General features: G+C 40.5%; 1 long non-coding RNA gene across 8 annotated transcripts in view; it reads right to left on the bottom strand.

Annotated features, from left to right (window-relative positions):
* Positions 1–3050: 3050 nt before the first annotated feature.
* LOC144315662 (uncharacterized) overlaps positions 3051–21535 on the bottom strand; it is a 330188-nt gene continuing 311703 nt past the window's right edge. For 7 of the 8 annotated variants that reach the window (XR_013381394.1, XR_013381390.1, XR_013381395.1 and 4 more), the window contains 2 exons: positions 6972–7083; positions 3051–3151 (listed from right to left, as the gene is read on the bottom strand). This is a non-coding gene — a long non-coding RNA (uncharacterized LOC144315662). Of the gene's footprint in view, positions 3152–3632; positions 3726–6971; positions 7084–21535 lie in introns of those variants that run through there. The other variant, XR_013381392.1, reaches the window with a different exon arrangement.

The following is a 21535-nucleotide window of genomic DNA, read 5'->3' as shown; positions in this document are numbered from 1 at the left end:
TTTTTAAATTATATACCATTTGGGGCAAAACCATATAGAAGGCGAGTGTCTTTTTCACTAAAAATAATGTTCTGTGGCTTCCATGATGGAAGCAAGCCAATGTAATCAACCTGTCCCTAGGTAGCTGGCTGGTCACCCTGGGGAATGGTGCCATGTCAGTGTTGGTTTTTGCTGCTGGCAGATTGGGCACTCAGCAGTGGCTGTAACCAGTTCATCCTTGGTGAGTGGCAGTACATGTTGCTGACCCCACATATACCTTCCATCCCAGCCATCATGGCCACTTTGCTGATAAACATATTAGGAAATGACAGGAGTGGCTATGGAAGGAGGCTGACTGGTATCCACAGAACAGCCTATTCTATCTACATGATTTTTTATAATCCTGTTCTATTGGGTCACCCTTTGGTGAGCATTCACACAGGACACAAATATCTTCACCCCATGTGCTCATCTTGATTAGCCTATCTACATGCCTCTTCCCCAGACCCTCTTGTCATTAATTTTCCACTCTTGTTCTTTCCAAGTCCTTGATCAGTCACCAAAGCCACTCATGGTCTATGAGATGGTAAAGATATGCAATTCTTGCCATCTTCACTAGGCACTGGGCACTGTCCAATGTCCAATGTCCTGCCACTGGTAAGATTTACCTTCACTATTGTCTATAGAATCATCCAGAATGGGGCTATAGTGCAGCAGCAATGCAGTTGTTAATGGTGAGTGCACACCATGTAGAACCATTTGTAAAATCAAGCCTAATATTTTCTTCAGCTAACTTATCATAGGGAGTTCCCTATAAGGCCATAGTTTCAGAGAAAGAAAATGGTGTAGCAACAATAGGGGCCATGGGCATCTGGGCCACCTCTTCATGCAACATACTTGTACTTTCATGGCTTGCTTAAGCCCAATCTCATATATATCACTTCCATTTGATGATGGAGAGCACCTGTCCATGCTCAACTTCTTGAGTTGGTGGGTCATACAGCACTAATTTGTGATGGGCAGCTCAAGTCACACAGTAACTCAATGGCCCATAATCAAATGTTTCTCTACTAATAAAGCCCAGTAGCAGCCAAAGCTGTATATCAAAAGAAGAACAATTGTATGAAGACATAAAGTAGTTTTACTCCAAAATCTGAGTTTATTCTGTGATTCAGCTGCAAGGGCTTGCCAGAGACAGCATCTGTATCTGTCATTGACACTTCAGGCACCATTGGATCTGCTGGATCATATGGCCCAAGGATCAGAATAGCTTGCATGATAGTCTGAACCTGTTGGAAAGCCAGCTCTTATCTGAACTCACCCAAAATTAGCATATTTTCATGATACTTAGAAAATGGGTTGGAGAAGCACACTCAAATGAGGTATATATTTCCTCAAAAATCCAAAGATGCTTCCTAAGCACTGTACCTCTTTCTCAGTGGTGCAAGGGTCAGATACAGCAACTTGCCCTTCCGCTGTGGAAGAGATATCTTAACGTGCTCCAGAGCACTGGACACAGAGATTTCATCATGGCAGGGGACCCTAGAATTTTTGTAGGATTTATTTCCCATTCCCTACTATGTAAGTGTCTTACTAGGGTCTACAGAGTAGTTGCTACTTCTTGACTGCTAGATCCAATCAGCATAATACTATCCATGTAATAGACCAGTGTGGTGTCTTGTGGAATGGAAAGACAATCAAGGTCCCTGCCAGCTATATTATACTGTAGGACTTGACAGCAAGAACAAGCTAGAATGCACCAGCATGGGCTGGAGCGTAGGAAGATGTTCTGAAATTTGTGTGAGTTCTTATTGGCTCTGACCTTGAGGGTATCCTAAAGAGGCCAGGACCTTTGTCTCACAGATGAACCTACATAGCTGGCTTAGGACTCAGAGGAAGCTGGATCAGTTGCATAACCAGCTATTGTTCAGAACTACAAGTGAGTCAACAGAAAGTAACAATGTATATGAGATACTAAATGACTTCTGTTTCCCTTTGGCCCAACACATCTCCCCTAAGAATCCCCTTCATGGCATACCCTAATGAGAAACATGCAGGAAATGGAATTCAGCCTAGCTAAATTGAAACATTATAAATCCATCACAGCCTATAATCATATATTCTGAGTGTATACTTTCTTTTCACATGAGTTGAACAAAAAGGGATACATGGTACATAGCAGATCCATCTTTTCTAAGGCACCATCATTTCAGGATGTAAACTTTGCCTCTCTTACAGTCTTGAGAGGCCAACTCTCTGTTACACTTTGGGCTGAGCCTGGTTCTTAGGCCCCATGGTGCAAACCAAGTTCTCACTCTCCATCACAAATGGTGTATACTGGGCAGCCCTCAGCAGTTTAGTGCCACCTTCAGCCCAGGGCCTGATCCTGGAGACCTGGGATCAAGTCCCACTTCGGGCTCCCTGCATGGAGCCTGCTTCTCCCTCTGCCTGTGTCTCTGCCTCTCTCTCTCTCTCTCTCTCTCTCTCTCTCTCTCTGTGTGTGTGTGTGTGTCTCATGAATAAATAAATAAAATCTTAAAAAAAAAAAAACATGGTGCATACTAATACCACCAGCAAAGGACTATGAGGAAGTAAATAGTTTCTGGAGTTCTGAACTGTAGAAAATAGCCTAAGAGCAGCATCACAGTGCTATACCAGGTATAAGCTTCATGCTATTAATGAAAGAAAGAAAGAAAAAGAAAGAAAGAAAGAAAGAAAGAAAGAAAGAAAGAAAGAAAGAAAGAAAGAAAGAAAGGAAGGAAGGGAAGGAGGGAAAGAAGAGGAAGAGGAGAAGAAGGAGGGAAGGGAAAATGAAAAAAGAAAGAAAAAGCAAAAGAGATGGAAGGAAGACAGGAAGGGCAGGAGGGAGGGATGGAAAGATAGCGGGGAAAAAAGGAAAGATAAAACTGCTTATATAGGATTCTGGCCAGTTATCTTCCAGTTACCCAAGCAAGAGCAGGATCTTAGGTGATTAGGTGGGGGTTTTTTTGTTTTTTTTCTTTTTCTTTTTTGTCTTTAAACTTATTTTATCCCACCAAAGAATCTCTCAAGACTGAAAAATTTGAAAATATGACACACAGTGTTTTTTATGATGGGATAGTCTTCATCGGCAACATATCAATCAACTCCATGGGGAGCCATCCTTGAAACTTGAAGTGGATGACTTTAGACCCTGTAAAAGGAAATACAGATTGCAGATAAGGAGATAAGGCAAGCTAGCGTCTGGAGTCCTCTAAGACTGGCTCTCAAGCAAAAGTGCTTGTTCTCTTCCAGCTATACTACTGACCAGCTCTTTAATCTTGAGGAAATCCCTGTCCCGCTCTGGGTCTTGGACTCAATATATGAAAACTGTGTCCCTTCTCATTCCTGCCCAGTGACCCCATCAGAGACCAAAGAGAGTGAGTAAAGATTCAGGAGAAGGTCAGTGGAAAGAAAATCCAAACCCATGACAGAGCTCAGGAGCTCCTGAGGGTTTTCCTTCACTAGCAGCATTCATGCTCAGAATGATGACCCAAGGTCATCCAGAGAAGTGCAAGGTATTCTCCTCCTTCTCTTTTCTGAAGATAAAAATATAATTAGAACAATATATTAAATATAATGAAAAAAATTCCAAGAAAATATGTTTAATTTTTTTTAATTTAGAACAAAATTCAGTTTGGATGTTTAAAAGTACATAGGGTTCAGGTATCTAGAAGATTCAGCACTGCAGACTCCTTTAGCTCTCAGGATTCCAGAATGTGGAGGCACTGTAAGGAATAAATCAGAACAACCTTCTTTTGTCATTGCTTTGAGATGACTCATCACCATTATTTTAAATACCAACTGCTGTCTTGTGTAAGGAGGCAGTGATATCTGTAGGGACTGTGGCAAGCTACCTAATGTCAGACCTGGAGGGGACCCTAGGTGATCACCTTTTCCAGATGAACTTCTGAGGCCACAGAGGTGAGGCCACTTGCCCCAGGTGGTCCAGGGGGATCTATGGCCTCCTGAACCAGGGCCAGGACCTGGGTGCCAGGCCAGTGCTCTTGCTGGTACCTAGAACCCAGGTGGTGGTGCTTCTCAGCTCCTCCCATTACTCCAGACACTCTCAACACTTTGACAAACCCAACCTTTCAATGTGTCCTCTGCCTGTTTCCCATCTCTGGGAGAAATCTCTAGAAGAGATGGTATCCATGGGGAAAAAGGGGCTCCATCTCAGGAAAGTGGACAAGGTGCAGTCTTGCATTTTCCATTCCTGGAAAAGAAGATAAGAGTCCCCCTGCCTCCTAAGGACTGAGGGGCTTCTGCTTTATCACCATTACTTTGGTCACAACTCTAAACTGGACTCTTTTTCTACTCTCCAATGGCTTTCTGCTGAGTTTGTGCTGTTAGGTGTAGCTCCCAAAGACTGCTTTGTCTAAGGAGGAGGAAGTGTGGGCAGAAAACTAACATTGGAGATGATTAAAATAAAGGCTGTGTCTTCATTCATTTTTCCTTTGTCCTTCCTCTCCCTTCTTCCTGCAGGTGTGTGTGTGTGTGTGTGTGTGCGTGCGTGTGTATTTCTACAGAAAATTAAGATCTGAAAGAGACTCTCTCCAGGAGGAACTCACAGACTCAGATCCATGAAACACAGAAACATAAATGTATGTCCTAGCAAGGTGAATGCCAAAAGGACTTTTCCAGGTAGGATGTGGCAGCAGATAAGGAGAATCAGTATGTACCAGAACACTGGTAGATGGCACTTGAGCTGATATGAGACGCAAAGAACAAAAAGAGAAAGAGAGAGAGAGAAGGAGGAGGAGGAGGAGCATCCCAGCAACAATTACAGTTAAAACTCTCTAAGGGAACATCTCACCTACTCTGCACTGTGACTCAGGAGTGGATTACTGCCACGATCCCCTCCTGTGGATAAGGGAACTGAGGCACCTCTCCACAGCAGTCTGCCCAAGGTCACAGAGTGCACACAGAGCCAGCAGAGCAGGACAAACTCTGGCAGTTTGACTTTGGCTCTTCACCACCCTGTACAAATTCCAGGCTGAGAGGTGGGTGAGGGTAGAATGGAGCAGAGTGCAGAAGGGCAGGATGGAGAGCAACCAGGGTCAAATATCCCCAGACTCTCAGGGAAGCCCAGCCCTCTCCACACTGGCTGCTTTGCCTTAGCCTGATCTGCCCCCTCTGTTTATGGCTCAGCCCCACCCAACTGTCAGCATGGGGAGCAGATGCTCACTTAATCCTCCGGATTAGCTCCAGATCATGGAGAATAATCAGCAGTCGGCCAAGGTGCGAGGCAGGTGGTACCTTGCATGCACACATTTCTATATCCAGTTTCCTAAATGTAATGCGGATACCCAGTTCTATCCCTAGGTTTTTCTCCGTAATACATAGAAGCAGAAAGCTGAGACAAGTCTGCCAAAACTTCCAGCCATTATAAATGACAAAGGAGATAATGTCTTGTTATTTGGAAAATGCTTTGAAATCCATAAGTGAACAACGCAATGTGGATCTCAATCTCTCTCTCTTTCTCTCTCTTTTTTTTCTCTCTCTCTCTCAGAGAGACAGAGACAGATACAGATGGAAGAGAGAGAGATATATAGACTTAAAGTATAACAACTCAATTTTTGACGTATGGAATATATGTACCCATATACATATCCACTATATCCTTAAATGTGGAAAGGAATAATTAGCGTTCTAGCGAACCAAATATGCAGCTGAGAGAGATGTAGACACCATTAGATGCCTGGGGTCCCTAACAAGCTGTGTGACCCAGGGTAAGGGAATAGCAGCCTTACTCTTCATCTAAAGATGGGTGGAGCAGTGCCTGCCCTTCCTGTCTCCTAGGCTCACAGTGAAGGGAACCATGTGCAAGTACTTAAGAAAGTAGAAAATGCCAAATACATGAAAGGGATAATTACCAGTAATCATCATCATCATCATAATTTAATACTGAGGATGACAGGCATGGGTGGGGGAGAAGCAGACTCCATTATAATTATCTGGAAGACACAGCTGAAAGCACATTTAAGCCATATTTCCCACCTACCACATTTCCTACCTCTGTACTTGCTGTTCTCAATCTGAGACTCATAAAGGAGCAGTGCTGTTTTGTTATTCTGAGACAATTGCTGGCACAAAATCTACAAATTCAAAACTCCTCCACGTGTGTTGAACTACCTCTAGCCTGAGAAAGCTTGTACTGGTATAAAAACTCAAATTTGCCTTATTCTTTATAGAACACAGATGCCTCCCCTCTGCTGAGCATATACGCCCTTTCTCTGGGCTCTTGGGGACCAACCAGCCCTCTTAGTAAAGCACCCTTGGTCTGGGAATTGACCTGACCTAACCAAATGTGGAAGCCACTAAAAGCAGGCAAGCCAATTTCGAAGCTACTTCGGGGACTGCACACCTACCTGGCTAAGGTGAACTACTCAACTAATTGTTTCTTCCTCCCAGAAACTGGTTTTGGCTCCTTTATAGCTAAGCTCTTTGTCTAGCTTTCTTTCCTCTGTTTAAATATACCATCCTCTTGCCCCTGAGAAGCCCATCTTTATCTACATTCTTTCTTCCCTTCCCAGCCCCCTTCTCTTCCTTCTATTTTTCTAAGGGCTGGGACAGAAAGTCACAAGGGAGGCCTCAGGTTTCTCTCTTTTCCTGTTCTCCTTCCCCCTTGGCTTTGCTACTTTCCCAGACTTCTTTTCTCAGATAGTCTTATATGTTCTCTGATTTTTTTAATTCAAAAGTACTTATTTAAAAAAATAAAATAGGGGGGCCTGGGTGGCTCAGTCAGTTAAGTGTCTCCCTTGGGCTCAGGTCATGATCCCAGTGGCCCTGGGATCAATCCCCAGTTGGGGCTCCCTGCTCAGTGGGAGGCCTACTTCTCCGTCTCCTCCCCACTCCTGCACTCTCTTGCTATCTCAGTCTCTGACTCTGTCTCTGTCTCTCTCCCTCTCTCAAATAAATAATCTTTTAAAATGAAAAGATAAAATAAGATTTCTGTGCCCCACAGTACTTACTTTCTCCCATTCTCCTTTCCTCATGGAATGGGGCTGGCTCAGTCATCTTGGGAGGTCCAAGGGAAAAGAAAGAAGTAGACAGCAAAATCCTTGTGCTTCTAGGCATAAAGATCTAGATAAGGGAAAAGGAGATGAATGGTGACCCAGCTCACCACTCAGCAACTCACCTCTTTGGATAGTCATCCTCTCCCTTCCTACTGCCTCCACTCCCCCAGGCCTAATAGAGGCCAAGTCTTCCCCAAGACCACAGCTCTCCCACAGGGAAAAGCTCTTTTAAAGGAGCACCTGCCCTTGGCTTCTGAGATTGTAGGTAAAGTTTTATTTTTTCTGTACTACTTTTCTTTATTTTCCAAGTGTTCTACATGAAAACTGTTTTTCAAGAAAAGAATTCAATAAAGTACATATTTTTAATCTTTCCTTGACAAATATCTCCAATATTTACTGTACCGTTTCTCTCCTTCCCTTCATAGATAAGCTGAATTCAAGGAAGATTCTAGTAGGGCAGGTTTTTTTTATTTTTATTTTTTTGCTTTCTCACACTATGTTAATGCCTTTTAAAGTAATATTTTCATGACCAATAGACCCTTTTTGACCATTACTTATTGCTTTTTTACTATGATTATACATAGACTGATATTCATGTTTCTAGGACTAATTTTCTTTTTTGTATTTTTCTGTTTTCCCTTTACCCATCCTTTTATTTCTAACTTTTCTTTCCTTGCCATCTTATTTAGGTGATTCTTTCTCTTAGATGTATCATTATTCCCACATGAAAGTCATCAATTTTAATATTGGATGTTAAGAAATTTGTAATTATTGGCATAGCACGCATCCCGCCCTACTCATTCTATCTTCTTTGTGAGCCTCCTTTCGTTTGGGCATCCTTGCTGCTGCCTTGGTTTTCTGTCTTTGACTCCATAGATACAATCTATTTGCTTATATATTCTGTGGTTATTCATGATTTAAAATCATAAATATGGTTTTTACTTCTAATAATTTGCCTAATATGAATTTACATTTCTCTATAATTATCAAAGTTGATATCAAATAATACATTTTGGGCTGATTCCTACCATTCCTACATTATCTCCCCTTCTTTTTTCAAAAATTATATCCTGGTTTTTGCAACTTGAATTTCTGTACCTTCTTCTAGTATTTTCTGATTTCAGTTAGCTCCTGAGCTCAAATCCCTTGCTCCCAATGTATAGATGTCAGGGTTTTTGGTGTCTATGATAGTATGTATTTACTGCTACCAGAATAAGAAGCAAATTGGAAGCATTTGTATTTAACTATGGAAGACACGTGGCATTGGATTGAGGGGTCAGGGAAGAGAAGGAGGAGAGAAACAGGTTCTGTCCATGATCAGGCCCCAGGGCCAGTTCTAGTTACTTGGCCACAGGAAGGTACAAAGGTTGATGCAGCTTCTTATCTGTAAACAGCTTTGTGAGTCTCTGCTTTGAGCTCAGACACTCTGGGATTTGTGTAGCCCAGACCTGGAGGGAGACCTTTACTTCCTCCAAGTAGGGCCCTTTTCAGATCAGCCTCACCAAAGCCTGAAGCACAGGAACACCCAGATACTGCCCCGCTTGAAGCCACTGTTCCCACAATGGGCAGGACAGTGGATATGAACACATCCAAGGACATTAGAGCAGGGCAGGTGAAAGAGGCAGGAGCCATGTGGTGTCCCTGAGGTGACAGACAGTCCTGCTAGTGAGTGAGTCACTCTTCAAGGAGTCTCAGAAATAACTAGAATAACATTCCTTTGCAGGAATGTCTGAGGTTGTACTGTATTCATGGAAGGGACCATTGAGCCAGAAACTTTTGGACTACAACAGTCATGATTAAATCAATCAACTGGATGTCTTCTAAGCTATTCATATTTTTCATGTTTAAAACATTCTTTATAATTGTGCTGGTCCCTTAGTATCCAAGACACTGTTTGTTACCCAACTATAGGCTTTAACACACACACACACACACACACACACACACACATACACACACACACAACACAGCATCCATTAATGTTTCCTACAGCTTACATGTTGCTCTACATACTGTGGACTTTGCCCTCCCTTCCAGCCTTTTCTGGCCACCTGTTTTTTGGTTTATAGTTCCTGAGTACACTCTGACCAGAATTCCTCTGGCTTTCCTCAGGACACTCCTTCCAGTTGAAATGGCTTCTCAACATGTGGTAATACCATGATGGTGCCACTTCTTCTATGAAACCTTTCTGGTTATTCTCCAGTCCTATTCCCAAGTGAAACAGGGCTCTTCCTTCTAAGTGCCCCTGCCCAACTCTAAACAGACATCCATCTCACTGTCAGAGACAGTGCTTCTTGTGGTTTTGACTTACATCTTTGTCTTCCTCTGGATTATTAGACCTTTGAAGAAGGAGTTATTGTTTATTCTTATTCATATCCCCAGAACCTAGGACAGCTTCTTCAACATTAGAAGAGTAGTGAATCCATGTTTATGGAAGAATGGAGAAATGAATGAATGAATGAATGAATGAATGAATGAATGAAAGAAACAGAGTGATTGAGAGAGTGTGTGCAAGTCACTTGCAGGGGAAAGGGAAAGCCCAACTAAGGAGGGAGCTTTCAGTCTGTTGGCAGTAGGGAGCCACTCAAAGCATCTGACAGAACAAATATTCTGAGTTGCTCTGAATAAAACACCAATGAAGAGAGATCTACTGGGCCCCTGTGTGCCCTTACTGCAAGTGAACTTGATGCATGGAAATGGCACCCTGCAAAACAAGCATTTAGGTAACATCCCTTCTCTGCAGTGTCCAGAGAAATTATGCCAGTTAGAGGGATAGAAACAAAGTGGAAATCATAGGCTCATGGATGATGGGGGCCTCTTTCTGCTATAATCATAGAGGTCATGATCTCAGGAGTTGTATCTAACTGAATAGGAAATTCAGAATATAATACTGGAACCAGAAAAAAAAACTTCAAAAAACCCCTTATTTCCTCTCCATTTTTTTCCTATAATTACCAATAACCCACTATTAGACTTCAAGGACAAAAATAACTCTTAAAGCCCCATACAGAGATGCCAAACTAGTCTTTTTCACCCTGGAAGCATTTAGGGAAGAATATTCCCTTGGTCCTTGAGGGTCTGTAATTGTCAACATCCTTGGAGCCCATGGAGCCATGCAGGTGGGGGGTCTCTATGCTATGATTATGCCTCACCTTGGAGCTGTATTCTGACACCTCTGGGGCTATCGGCTCAGGACAGTGCCCAGCGTGAAGGGAGTGGGAAGTTGAGCAACACAGGGCTAGTCCAGGAGGGGAGAAGACTTAGTGTGAGGATGAGTACAGAGGAAATCTAAAGTGAGTGATGGCCAACGTTATAAAACCTGAAGAGGCGAAGGAAAGGAAGGACAGAAGTACAAGCTCACCAAGGAGGAGTCCAACCCGTCCCTACCTCGATGACCTAAGAACTAATGAATATTTGCAACTGTGAAGAACTGGATCTCAGCCACTGCCTGGGAAGAGCTACTCTGAAAGCTGCTGAAAGTGCCACCACTACCCCTTTATGAAGACCAGACCACTTGTCTTTGCATTTCCCACATACTGAATTGCTATCCCATTTTTTCCCCATGATGTGCAGTTTCTTTGCCCAGCCCAACAAGGACAAATCCTGTTCAGTGGAGATGTGCTAATTGTGTAATTAAAGGATTAAGTTGTAGCAGAGTTATCTGAATTGAAGAAGTGTCAAGATGGGCAACCAGTGACTAGAGGCCACATAGCAGGCAAGTACAAGAGTGATTCAGGGGCAAGGGCACCTGTGGTCCTTTACAGGAAACAAAAACCATGGTTTGGGTGGTGGCAGAAGGGCCCTCAATATCTGTGATGCTCCTTCTTCCTCTGCAACCAGCTTGGCAGACCATGAACCATTTTTCCAGAACAGCTGGGAAGCAGTGAGCACATAGACATCTGGAATCTTAAAAAAAAAAAAAAAAAAAAACATAACTCAGGCTCTGTATGAGATATGATTGCCAGAAGGATAGAAGAGAGAGTTTGATGAGGGAAACGGGATTCTCAGGCAGAGTGGAGGAGCCCTAACTCTGAAGATGGAGACTGAGGGGAGAAGTAGGGAAAGCAGATTACTTCCTGGGAGCTAGGTTGAGGTCTTTAGGCATTTGGTGAGAACGCCCTAACTACCTGCAGACTCTGGCCTGCAGTGCCTCTCCCTCATTTTGTATTCTAGCCACAAAGGAGCAGCCAGAGGCGAGGAGACCTGGAGAGTGGTGGCTGGCAGCCAGGGCACCTTCAAGCTGGAGCCCTCTTCAGAATATCCAAGTCTGCTGGGCGAGGCGTGAACAGCAGCATTAAGAATTACAATCAATAGGATGCTTCTTTTTCATTAATGCACCAATGAAGGGATGAAAAGACAGCACTTGACTATACCTTGTTGAATCTGGAGAACGCTGTTTTGTGAAGTCCAACATGCGGACGACTCTAATTGCAGATGTCCTCCTTCAGGGTCTTGGGCTAAGCTCCACAGGCTGTGATTTCCTCATGCAGAATGCCACCAATGTGTCCTCTTCCTCCTCATCCTCTCCCTAACCTCTTCCACAGGAAGTAGTAGAAGGATCAGGGCAAATTTCCCTGTTCAGATCCTTTTATTTCAAGAGCCCAAATACAATCAGGGCCTAAGCTGTGAGAAGACAGAGGGAAAGAAGAAAAAGAAGCAGTGGAATTCCCTAGTCACTTCCAGGAGCAATATGGGGTCGGGGGACCACTGGATATGGGACCACAGAGACAAACAGATTCAATCCCAGTCCATGAGGAACTCACTATCTAGTGAGAAAGGTATGCAAAGAATTGGTTCTGCATAAGATGGAGCAAGGGCATATTAACTGGGAAATTTCAGGGATCTTCACTCAATTTTATATTGATATATTTTTTAAATCTTTCTCTGAAAGAAGATTCCTCATATTATATAAGTTTCAGACTCCACAAAACCTAGATCCACCCATCATGTGCTAGGTAATATGATAATAATATAGTCATAAAGAATGTTCACATAACCCTGATTTGGGTTGAGAGAGAGTCAGAGAAGCTTTTCCAATGAGTCAACACTTGGTGTAACTAAGCCATTCTCAGGTTGCTAATTAAGAAAAAGACATGGCATGATATTTCATTGTGGCTTTGGGTTACATTTCTCTGCTGATCAGCAATGTTTAGCACTTTTTCATAATCTTTTGGCCTCTCCTATGTTTCTTTGGAGAAATGTCTACTAAAGTCTTTAGCCCATTTCTAAAACAAGTTATTAGCTTTTTTATTGTTGAATCATAGGAGCTCCTTACATATTTTCTTCCATTCCGCAGACTGTCTTTTCACTTTATTAGTTAACAGGTCCAATCTCATTCTTTTGCATGTGGGTAACCTGTTTTCCCAGTACTGTTTGTTGAAAAGACCATCTTTTCCCCATTGCGTATTCTTGGCACCATTGTTAAAGACCAATTAACCATATAGGTATGGATTTTGGGGCTCTCTATTCTATTGATATATATGTCTGTCTTTATGCCAGTACCATACTGTTTTAATTACTACAATTTTGTAGTATATTTTGAAATCAAGAAATGCAATGAATCCAGCTTTATTCTTCTTTTCCAAAAGTGTTTTGTCTATTCAGAATTTTATGTCTCCCTATGAACTTTATAGAGTTATTTTTTTCATTTCTATAGGAAATGCTTTTGGGATTCTGATAGGGAATGCATTGAATCTATAGATCACTTTATGTAGTGTGGACATCTTAGTATACGAGATATCACCTACCACATATTAGAATGGCTATTATCAAAAAGACAAAAGACAACAAGTGTTGGTGAGAAAGTAGAGAAATTGGGACACTTGTACACTGTTGGTGGGAATCCAAAACGGTCCAGTCACTATGGAAAACAGTATGGAGGTTCCCCTAAAACTTAACATCTGAACTACCCACATGACCCAGCAATTTGCTTCTGACTATCCAAAAGAATTGAAATCAGGATCTTGAAGAGGTATTAGCATTTCCATGTTTATTACTTGAAGCTTTATTCACAATGGCCAAGAAGTGGAAACACCCTTAAATGTCCATCAACAGATGAATGTGTAAAGAAAATGTGGTATAAATGTACAATGGAATATTAAGACAGGATGCAGCCTTTAAAAAGAGGAAATCTTGTAATATGTGACAATGTGGATAAACCTGAGGACATTATGCTAAGTGAAATAAGCTAGTCACAAAAGGACAAAGACTATACAACGCTGGCATTCCCTAGCAACTGGTTAGAAATGCAAGTTCTTAGGTCCCTCACCAGACCTACTGAATTGGAAATCTAGGAGTCATCTCAGGAATCTGTTTTAACAAGCCCTCCAGGTTATTCTGCATGCTAAAGTTTAAGAACCACCGCCTTATATTGAGGGGTAGGAAATGAGAATGATTTCCCTAAGAACTCTTCTTAAGCTACAACCTTGCCCAGGTGAGGAAGGAAGAACCCAATCCCCACAAAAAAAAAAAAAAAAAAAAAAAAAAGCTATTTCACATGGGAAGGAAGGAAGGGAGAAATCTACATTCAGGATTTTGGTATATTTTGCAGGGGGGAAAATGCATTAGTATACTCTGTCAGGACCAAACTTTTCACTGTTTGATCACACCTCATTTGCATTTTTAATAGCCCCCATTAGACAGCCTCTGAGCTAATTAGGCAGGCGTCTATAATAGAAGACTTCTGTTTCCTGTTTTCAGAACTCAGAAACTAATGGCTGAAGCACTGCTAAAACAATTAAGTAATAAGAAAAATACTGTGTAATATTGGCAAAAGCACAGCTGCCATAAATCATTACAAATGACTTGCAGCTCAAAATGTTTAATTAGGGAAGAAAAGTAACCTATCACATGTTGGGATAGCAGGGGAAAACAGGGAGAGGGACCCTGGAACAGAAAGTTTATTACCCTCTGCCAAGTGGAGATGGGATGGGGGTTTGTGATTCCAGGGATTCTAGTACTGACAATGTATTCCTAGGCATTAGGTATCCCTTCTACATCTAAATTCAATAGTAAATGAAAACTATAGTAACCCAATAAAATCAGGACTACCAAAGATAAAAACTTATGGAAATAAAATATGGGTTATCCATCAGAGGAAAAACCCTAACAAACTGAGATTCTAGCTAAAAGCAAAGGAACAGGGAATGAGTAGATAGTAAGATAAGAAGTTATAAATACCAACTACAGACTCATGTTCACTTTCAGAATTGAGATCAATAAGAGTATACCGGGATCCCTGAGTGGCGCAGCGGTTTGGCGCCTGCCTTTGGCCCAGGGCGCGATCCTGGAGACCTGGGATCGAATCCCACGTCGGGCTCCCGGTGTGTGGAGCCTGCTTCTCCCTCTGCCTGTGTCTCTGCCTCTCTCTCTCTCTGTGACTATCATAAATAAATAAATAAAAATTAAAAAAAAACAATAAGAGTATACCTATTTCTTTTTTTATGCATATATTTGTATATGTCAATCAGTTTTCTACTCTCCTTTTCCACTATAGTTTGATAAAAAGAGTGTTGGTAATGGTTGGTTGTGGGAATTTAGGTTATAGAATATACAGAAGGAATTGTGGCTAGTTTAACATTACCCAAACAAAGATATAAATAGGATTTGATATCTCCACTTTTTAGGAGAAGGTAAGCATACCTTCATTAGTATGAGGGCTAGTTGCAGTCTCTTAGAGGGAAGCAAGATGATTTTATTACCATTATACAAAAATTTGACTATAGAAGAAAGGGATGTATGTGGATGCTGAGAAGTCACAGGGGTGAACTGTGCCATGAGAATCTCTTATCCCTCAGTTTCACATTTGCTTTCATATACTCTCTTCCCTACTGTCATAGCAGAAAGCCAGCAAACTACATTCCCACGTTGTTTTTCTCTGTTTGGAATACATAGTATGGCTTGGGTTTTTTTCTGACAGGACATTGACTGATACATAGGATGTGATTAATTAGGCGGTAATTTGAATGTAGATCTGTTTTATTTGCTAGTGTCACTATAAAATGAACTCCCCTACATTCTAAATGGTGTTAATTTATATTAAGTGTGAACTCCTATAATTTATATTGATTAGCTTATACGTTTAGTATAATTTTGGTACACTTTATACTCAATCATTAAGGAAGAATTAATTTGATGACTTCAGAATGAACTTCACTTTTATTTATTCTTTCATGCATTAAGTTAGATAGTTATAGACCACAGACTGGATATTCAGTACTCTGCTGGGCACTGTGAAGACAACAAGAAAGGATAACACTTTGTCTGAATCTCAATACTAAGATATGTCACAGGGCTATAACCATTGAATGAAAATAAACAGACAAACATACCCACACAATTAATATACATGTTGGGAGTTGTTTGTTCCTAAGGAAAGAGAATGGTGTGTTGGAGAAAAGTAAAAATTGAACTGATCCAAATTCATTCATGATGAAAACTCTCAACAAATTAGGAATATAGGGGAAATTTCCCAACTTGATAAAGACTATCTACCAAAAAGCCTACATCACACTTAATGCTGGGAAACTTGAAGCTTTCCAACTAAGATCAGGTACAAGGCAAGGATGTTTCCTCTCACTACTTTTAACATTGTCCTGAAAGTCCTTGCTAATGTGGTAAGTCAAGAAAAGAAAATAAATGGTATACAGATTGGGAGGGAAGATATAAAACTGTCTTTAGGGATCCCTGGGTGGCGCAGTGGTTTGGCGCCTGCCTTTGGCCCAGGGCGCGATCCTGGAGACCTGGGATCAAATCCCACATCGGGCTCCCGGTGCATGGAGCCTGCTTCTCCCTCTGCCTATGTCTCTGCCTCTCTCTCTCTCTCTCTGTGACTATCATAAATAAATAAAAATTTAAAAAAAAAACTGTCTTTATTCACAGATGACATGATGGTCTATGTAGGAAATCTGAAAGATACAACAAAAAAACCCTCTCCTGGAACTAATAAGCAATTATAACAAATAGCAGTTATCCTTGCAGGATACAAGGTTAATATACAAAAGCCAATTACTTTCCTATATACCAATAAAGAGCAAGTGGAATTTGAAATTAAAAACACAATGCCATTTACATTAACACCCTCAAAAATGAAATATTTAGATATAAATCTAACAAAATGCATACAAGATATATATGAGGAGAATGACAAAAGTCTCATGAATGAAATAAAAAAACTAAAGAGATTGAGAGATATTTCATGTTCATGAGCAGGAAGACTCAAGGTTGTCAAGATGTCATTTCTTTCCAACTTGATCTATGGTTTCATTGCAATCTCAAAGTCCAGTAAATTATTCTATACATATTAACAAATTGATTCAAAAGTTTATATGAGAGGCAAAAGACTCAGAATAGTCAACACAATCTTGAAGGAGAAGTACAGGTTGAAGGAATGACACTATCTAATCCTATGGTAAATTATGGACTTTGTGTGATTATAATGTGTTGATGTAGGTTCATTCTTATTTTTTTTTGAAATGTGAAAGTCTTATTTATTTTTTAAAAACCAGGCGATACAAAAGACAACTGAAAGACATATACAAAGAAATTTCCAAAGCAAACAATAGAAAAAAAATATCAGGGATCCCTGGGTGGCGCAGCGGTTTGGCGCCTGCCTTTGGCCCAGGGCGCGATCCCGGAGATCCGGGATTGAATCCCACGTCAGGCTCCCGGTGCATGGAGCCTGCTTCTCCCTCTGCCTGTGTCTCTGCCTCTCTCTCTCTCACTGTGTGCCTATCATGAATAAACAAAAATAAAAAAAAATTAAAAAAAAATATCATCTACAAAATTATTTACATGTTTAGGCCCCATATTTAAAAACATGGTCCCTAGTCCAGTATAGACATAGAGAAGAGAAGTGTAGGTTCATTCTTGATTAAAAAAAGAAAAAAATACCACTCCAGTGAGTGATGTTAACAATGGGGAAAGCTATGTGTGTGTAGGGGCAGAGGTTCCAAAGGAAATCTCTGTACCTCCTTCTCAATTTTATTGTAAATCTAAAATTGCTGTAAAAAAAATTAAGTCAAAACAAAATAAGCTGAATCTTAAAGGAGACTCTAGGAATTAGAAATATAGAGAAAAGAAGTTAGTGTAGATAAAATTAGTATTTCAAACTGTATACTCAGTTTTACTTACTTTATCATATCATAGCCACTTAACATAGAGTTAGAAAAACTATGGCCCATGGGCAAAATCCGCCCCACTGCATGTTTTTGTACTTCCTGTGAGGTTTTAACTATTTGGAACAAAATTAAAAGAAGAATACTCCTTTATGATACATAAAAATTATTCAAATTTTAGCGTTTATCAATAAAATTTTTTGGAGCATAGTCATCCCCCTTTGTTTATATATTGTGTATGGCTTCTTGCACTTTACAAAGGCAGAGTTGAATATTTACAATGGAGACTGTATGGCCTGCAAAGGCTAGAATATTTACTATCAACACTTTGCTAAAAAGTTTGCTGCTCTTGACTTAACATATTATCTTGCAATTAAATTTTTCAGCTCCGAGCTCAAAATATATGACATTTTCAGATGCTTTGTACTTGACACCTAGTATTGCTCCTCACCTGTTAGTTCCACTCTGTCGTATCTCTCACTTTTCTTTTCCATCCCATTTTTCCCCAGTTTAGGGCCCTCAGCTCTCATTAAAACAGCTGGTTCATAGACCCATGAAAAATTATTTCCCTTATTCTTCCCACTGAAAATTCCATCTCACTACTTTTTTGTTTTGTTTTATTTTGAGAGGGTGATAAAAATATTGAGTAGATACAAAAGAATGAAGTATCTATAAGTTATAAAGAATAATAAAACAAATATCTATGTCTTCCATCCAGCAAAACAGACAAAACACCATCATTAATTCAAAAACTCCCTGGACATACCTCACTTCTTTTATACCTTTGATACGTCTCACCTCCTTGGTGAGGCACTCCCAAATATCTCAAGCCAACACTGATGATGCACGTACCTATTATCAGCACACAAACTTTAGTGATGGCTCGGAAATTTAGAATACAGAAATTAAGTTTAGAAACTCAGTGCCTAAGTTGATCTATATCTAAAACACCACTCAAAATATGCAGTCTCATATATAACTCTTTGCCTATAACACTCTGTATTCCAAATATCCTCATCCATAATCTTGAACTTCTTTTCAACCAAGAGAGAAGAGAATTTCAGTTGCCTTTTATGAAGTTCATTTTCCACACTAACTGTATCTTTTCAGACACTTGGAAGATGGGGGCTCCTGACTTTAACATGCTCCCATCAGTGGTGATTAAAATCTAGGAAAACACCTACAAAGGCATTAGGTCAACTTTGCAATTTAAAATAAGACCAAAGATGACTTCCCATTAAGCTGAGTAACACTCCCTTCATCTTCCTTGCCCCAAAATGATATATCAACTGATTTTTATAAACACATGATGGTGCTTGAGGTTCAAAGAGACTATTGCAGAGGGAAAAGCCTTAGGCTAGCTTGAAGTGCTGATCCTGTTCTAATTCAATTGTCAATTCCCTCCCAAGGATCAAGAAGTAACTACTCTCATGTCTTCAATTTCTTCATTTGTAATTTCTGCGATGCCTTTGTCTCTATCATTCTAAATTCATCGTTTGTTGCCAACATCAACAGATGACAATATCAACTCTTCCGTATCTGTGCTCATCCCCTTCTTTTGAATCTCTGCCTCGCCAAAAAATGGCCTTCTACTATGACTGCTAAGTATTATTAACCAAAGAAATTATTCTTGACACTTTGAAGAGCATCAGAATTTAGGCCTGGAGATTTCCTATGTCCTCACCATGATCCAACTGGTGTCCTGAAGCTCAGATGATCAGGAAATGCTGCAAAGGGGGAGAGTAAAACCTCTCCTGAGAATTCCAATGCAAACAATTTCAACAGCAGAGGCCATTAGGGGGAGACTAAGCCTGATTGTGATATTACCAAGGAGAAATTGGCACCATTAGTGCCAATTTCAGTTTTTCCTATGGTCTAAAATGGCTTACCTCCGAGGAAGTTGCCTGTCTCCCCCACACAGTTCACAAACTTTGTTTGTGATAAGCAACAGGTCTCTATCATTACCCTACTGTTTTAGCCAAACATTTTCTTCTTTTCCTCTCTGGTACATACCCTTAGCTACTCCCAGGCCAATCCTATCACAGTTCCACCCACACCTGCCTTACACAGACCAGTATTTCCTCTTCAAGGACTTTTCCCACCTCTATAAACTTACATCCCATGTGTCCTTGGGGACCTTGTTCCATCAAAACTTTGACCAACCACTGTATTTCACTCTCCAACTTCTGAAATAAAGTAAAAAACAAAAAACAAAAAACAAAACATAGATCTCTTCACATATCTTCAGAATAAAACTACTCTTTTCCTCTGCTTTCTTTCCTTTTTTCTCTTTTTCTTCAGTACCAGGCCCAATCCCCTGAAATCTGATAAGGGACTGACATACACCCACAAATATGTGTCTTTCAAAAGCTCTCCCAGTGATCCTGAAGATGAAGGCAATGTGAGGAAACAGTAGTCTAGAACATATATAAGAATCTAGAAGAAACTAAAATAACCCTAAAAGCCAAAATAAATTTCAAAATGTTTTGTCATGATGTAACTTCTTATGGAAGGTGATCTTTTCTCATTTAGAGTTTATTTCACTTTTCACTTGGGAACATTATATAAGGTCATTTCCCAGTTTCCTGCAGCAAATTCAAAACCATAAATGAAAAATGTGTAAGATTTGACTAAAAACAGATATGACCATTGCACAAAAAGAAGACAACTGATGACTCTCTCCAAAAGGGATGTGAAGCAGAAATAAGTACTAGCAAGAGTAGTCAGTCTTGCCATCAAGGGAGACTTTGGAGCTTTTTTTGGTTTTCCTTTTCCTTTTTTTTTTGTTCCAGACTTCTAGGTAAGTAATAAGAATTTTGTCTCTCTCACTTTAATTTCCTTCTTCTGTGGTGATTTAGATTCAGGAAAAAGAGATCTTACTAGATCTTACTTAGACCACAAGCCTAAATTTCAGGATCCAAAAATCTTTATCAGACCTGGCCATATAACTATTAAAACCTGGTACTCTGATGGCCACCCTTCTCTTTCTGGGTACTTAGTATCTTTAATCTCCATATTGTCAAAGAAAGAGGTTCCTAGAGGTTAATTTGCTGGCATACATTTCTGGTATACTATCTAAAGCCATTTAAGGGATCCCTGGGTGGCGCAGTGGTTTGGCGCCTGCCTTTGGCCCAGGGCGCGATCCTGGAGACCCGGGATCGAGTCCCACGTCGGGCTCCCGGTGCATGGAGCCTGCTTCTCCCTCTGCCTATGTCTCTGCCTCTCTCTCTTTCTCTCTCTGTGACTATCATAAATAAATAAAGATTTAAAAAAAAATTTAAAGCCATTTAAATCTCTACAGTGGCAGTCTCTAAATATGACTCCCAGAAATCCTCTATTTTTTTAAGCATATCACTTCTCACACTAAAAAATGGAGACACCCTCTTTCTCATTAAACTTGTGATGGCATTGGGAATTGCATTAGCTAACAGACTGTGACAGACGTGTTGTTTTGGAATGCCTGACTCCCAGAGGGCTTAAAAGGACTAGCAGCTTTTGTGTCTTTACCTTTGAAGTTCACCCACCATACTGTCAGGAGGCATACAAAGGAGAGAGGTCCTGGAGGATAATGTGCCATCTTGCATGTACCTGCTGCAGCCACACTCTCAGCTAAAAGCAATAGCATGAATGATACCACTCATCACTATGTGATATAAAATAATTGCCCAGTTGAGCTGTGCCTAAATTCCTGATGTACAGAATTGAGAGAAATAATAAATTGTGGTTTTAAGCTACTAAGTTTGGGGTCATTCATTATGCAGCAGTAGATAACTACAATATTTTCCCACTGTCCCGATGAAAACTTCATAGAGTACAGTAGTTTAGATGTTGCTTGGGGCAGGAAAAACAGAGAAAATCTGTCTGTGTTAGAGTGGAGTGTACTGATACTAGTAATAATTATCTTCAGTCATTGTGATAACTGGTGCTTAAGCAAATGAGAATATCTATCTAAGCTTGCATGATATATTTTAGAAATAATCCCACTTAAACTTGTTATATTTTTTGAAGATTAATTCAGCGACTTTAAGGATGAGTATCAAGAATCTAGAACATTTGCTTATGTGAGAAGCCTCATTCCTGAGGAAGTTAGACACATGATTTGTGGTTAGACAGAAGAATTGTCTTATTGTGAGATCAAAAGAGCCTGAAATGCTGAGGATGAATGTAGGGCGTGTAGACAGATGTGAGACACCTGAAAGACATCTCAAGGATAAGAGTTGGAAGGTAGGATACTAATCCCTAGAAAAACTCCCCTAACAGCCTACTGTGCACCCTGGCATTGTCACTGAACAATACTTTTAGAATAGAGACCTGACAGAGAAGGGTTGGATATTAGCTACACAACCACCATTTATTTCCTGTAGGCTTTAGCTAAATTACTTAACCTCTCCTGAATGCTAATGA

Source organism: Canis aureus, chromosome 6 (assembly GCF_053574225.1).
Source record: "Canis aureus isolate CA01 chromosome 6, VMU_Caureus_v.1.0, whole genome shotgun sequence".
NCBI lineage: Eukaryota > Metazoa > Chordata > Mammalia > Carnivora > Canidae > Canis > Canis aureus.
This window is presented reverse-complemented; position numbering and strand designations above follow the sequence as displayed.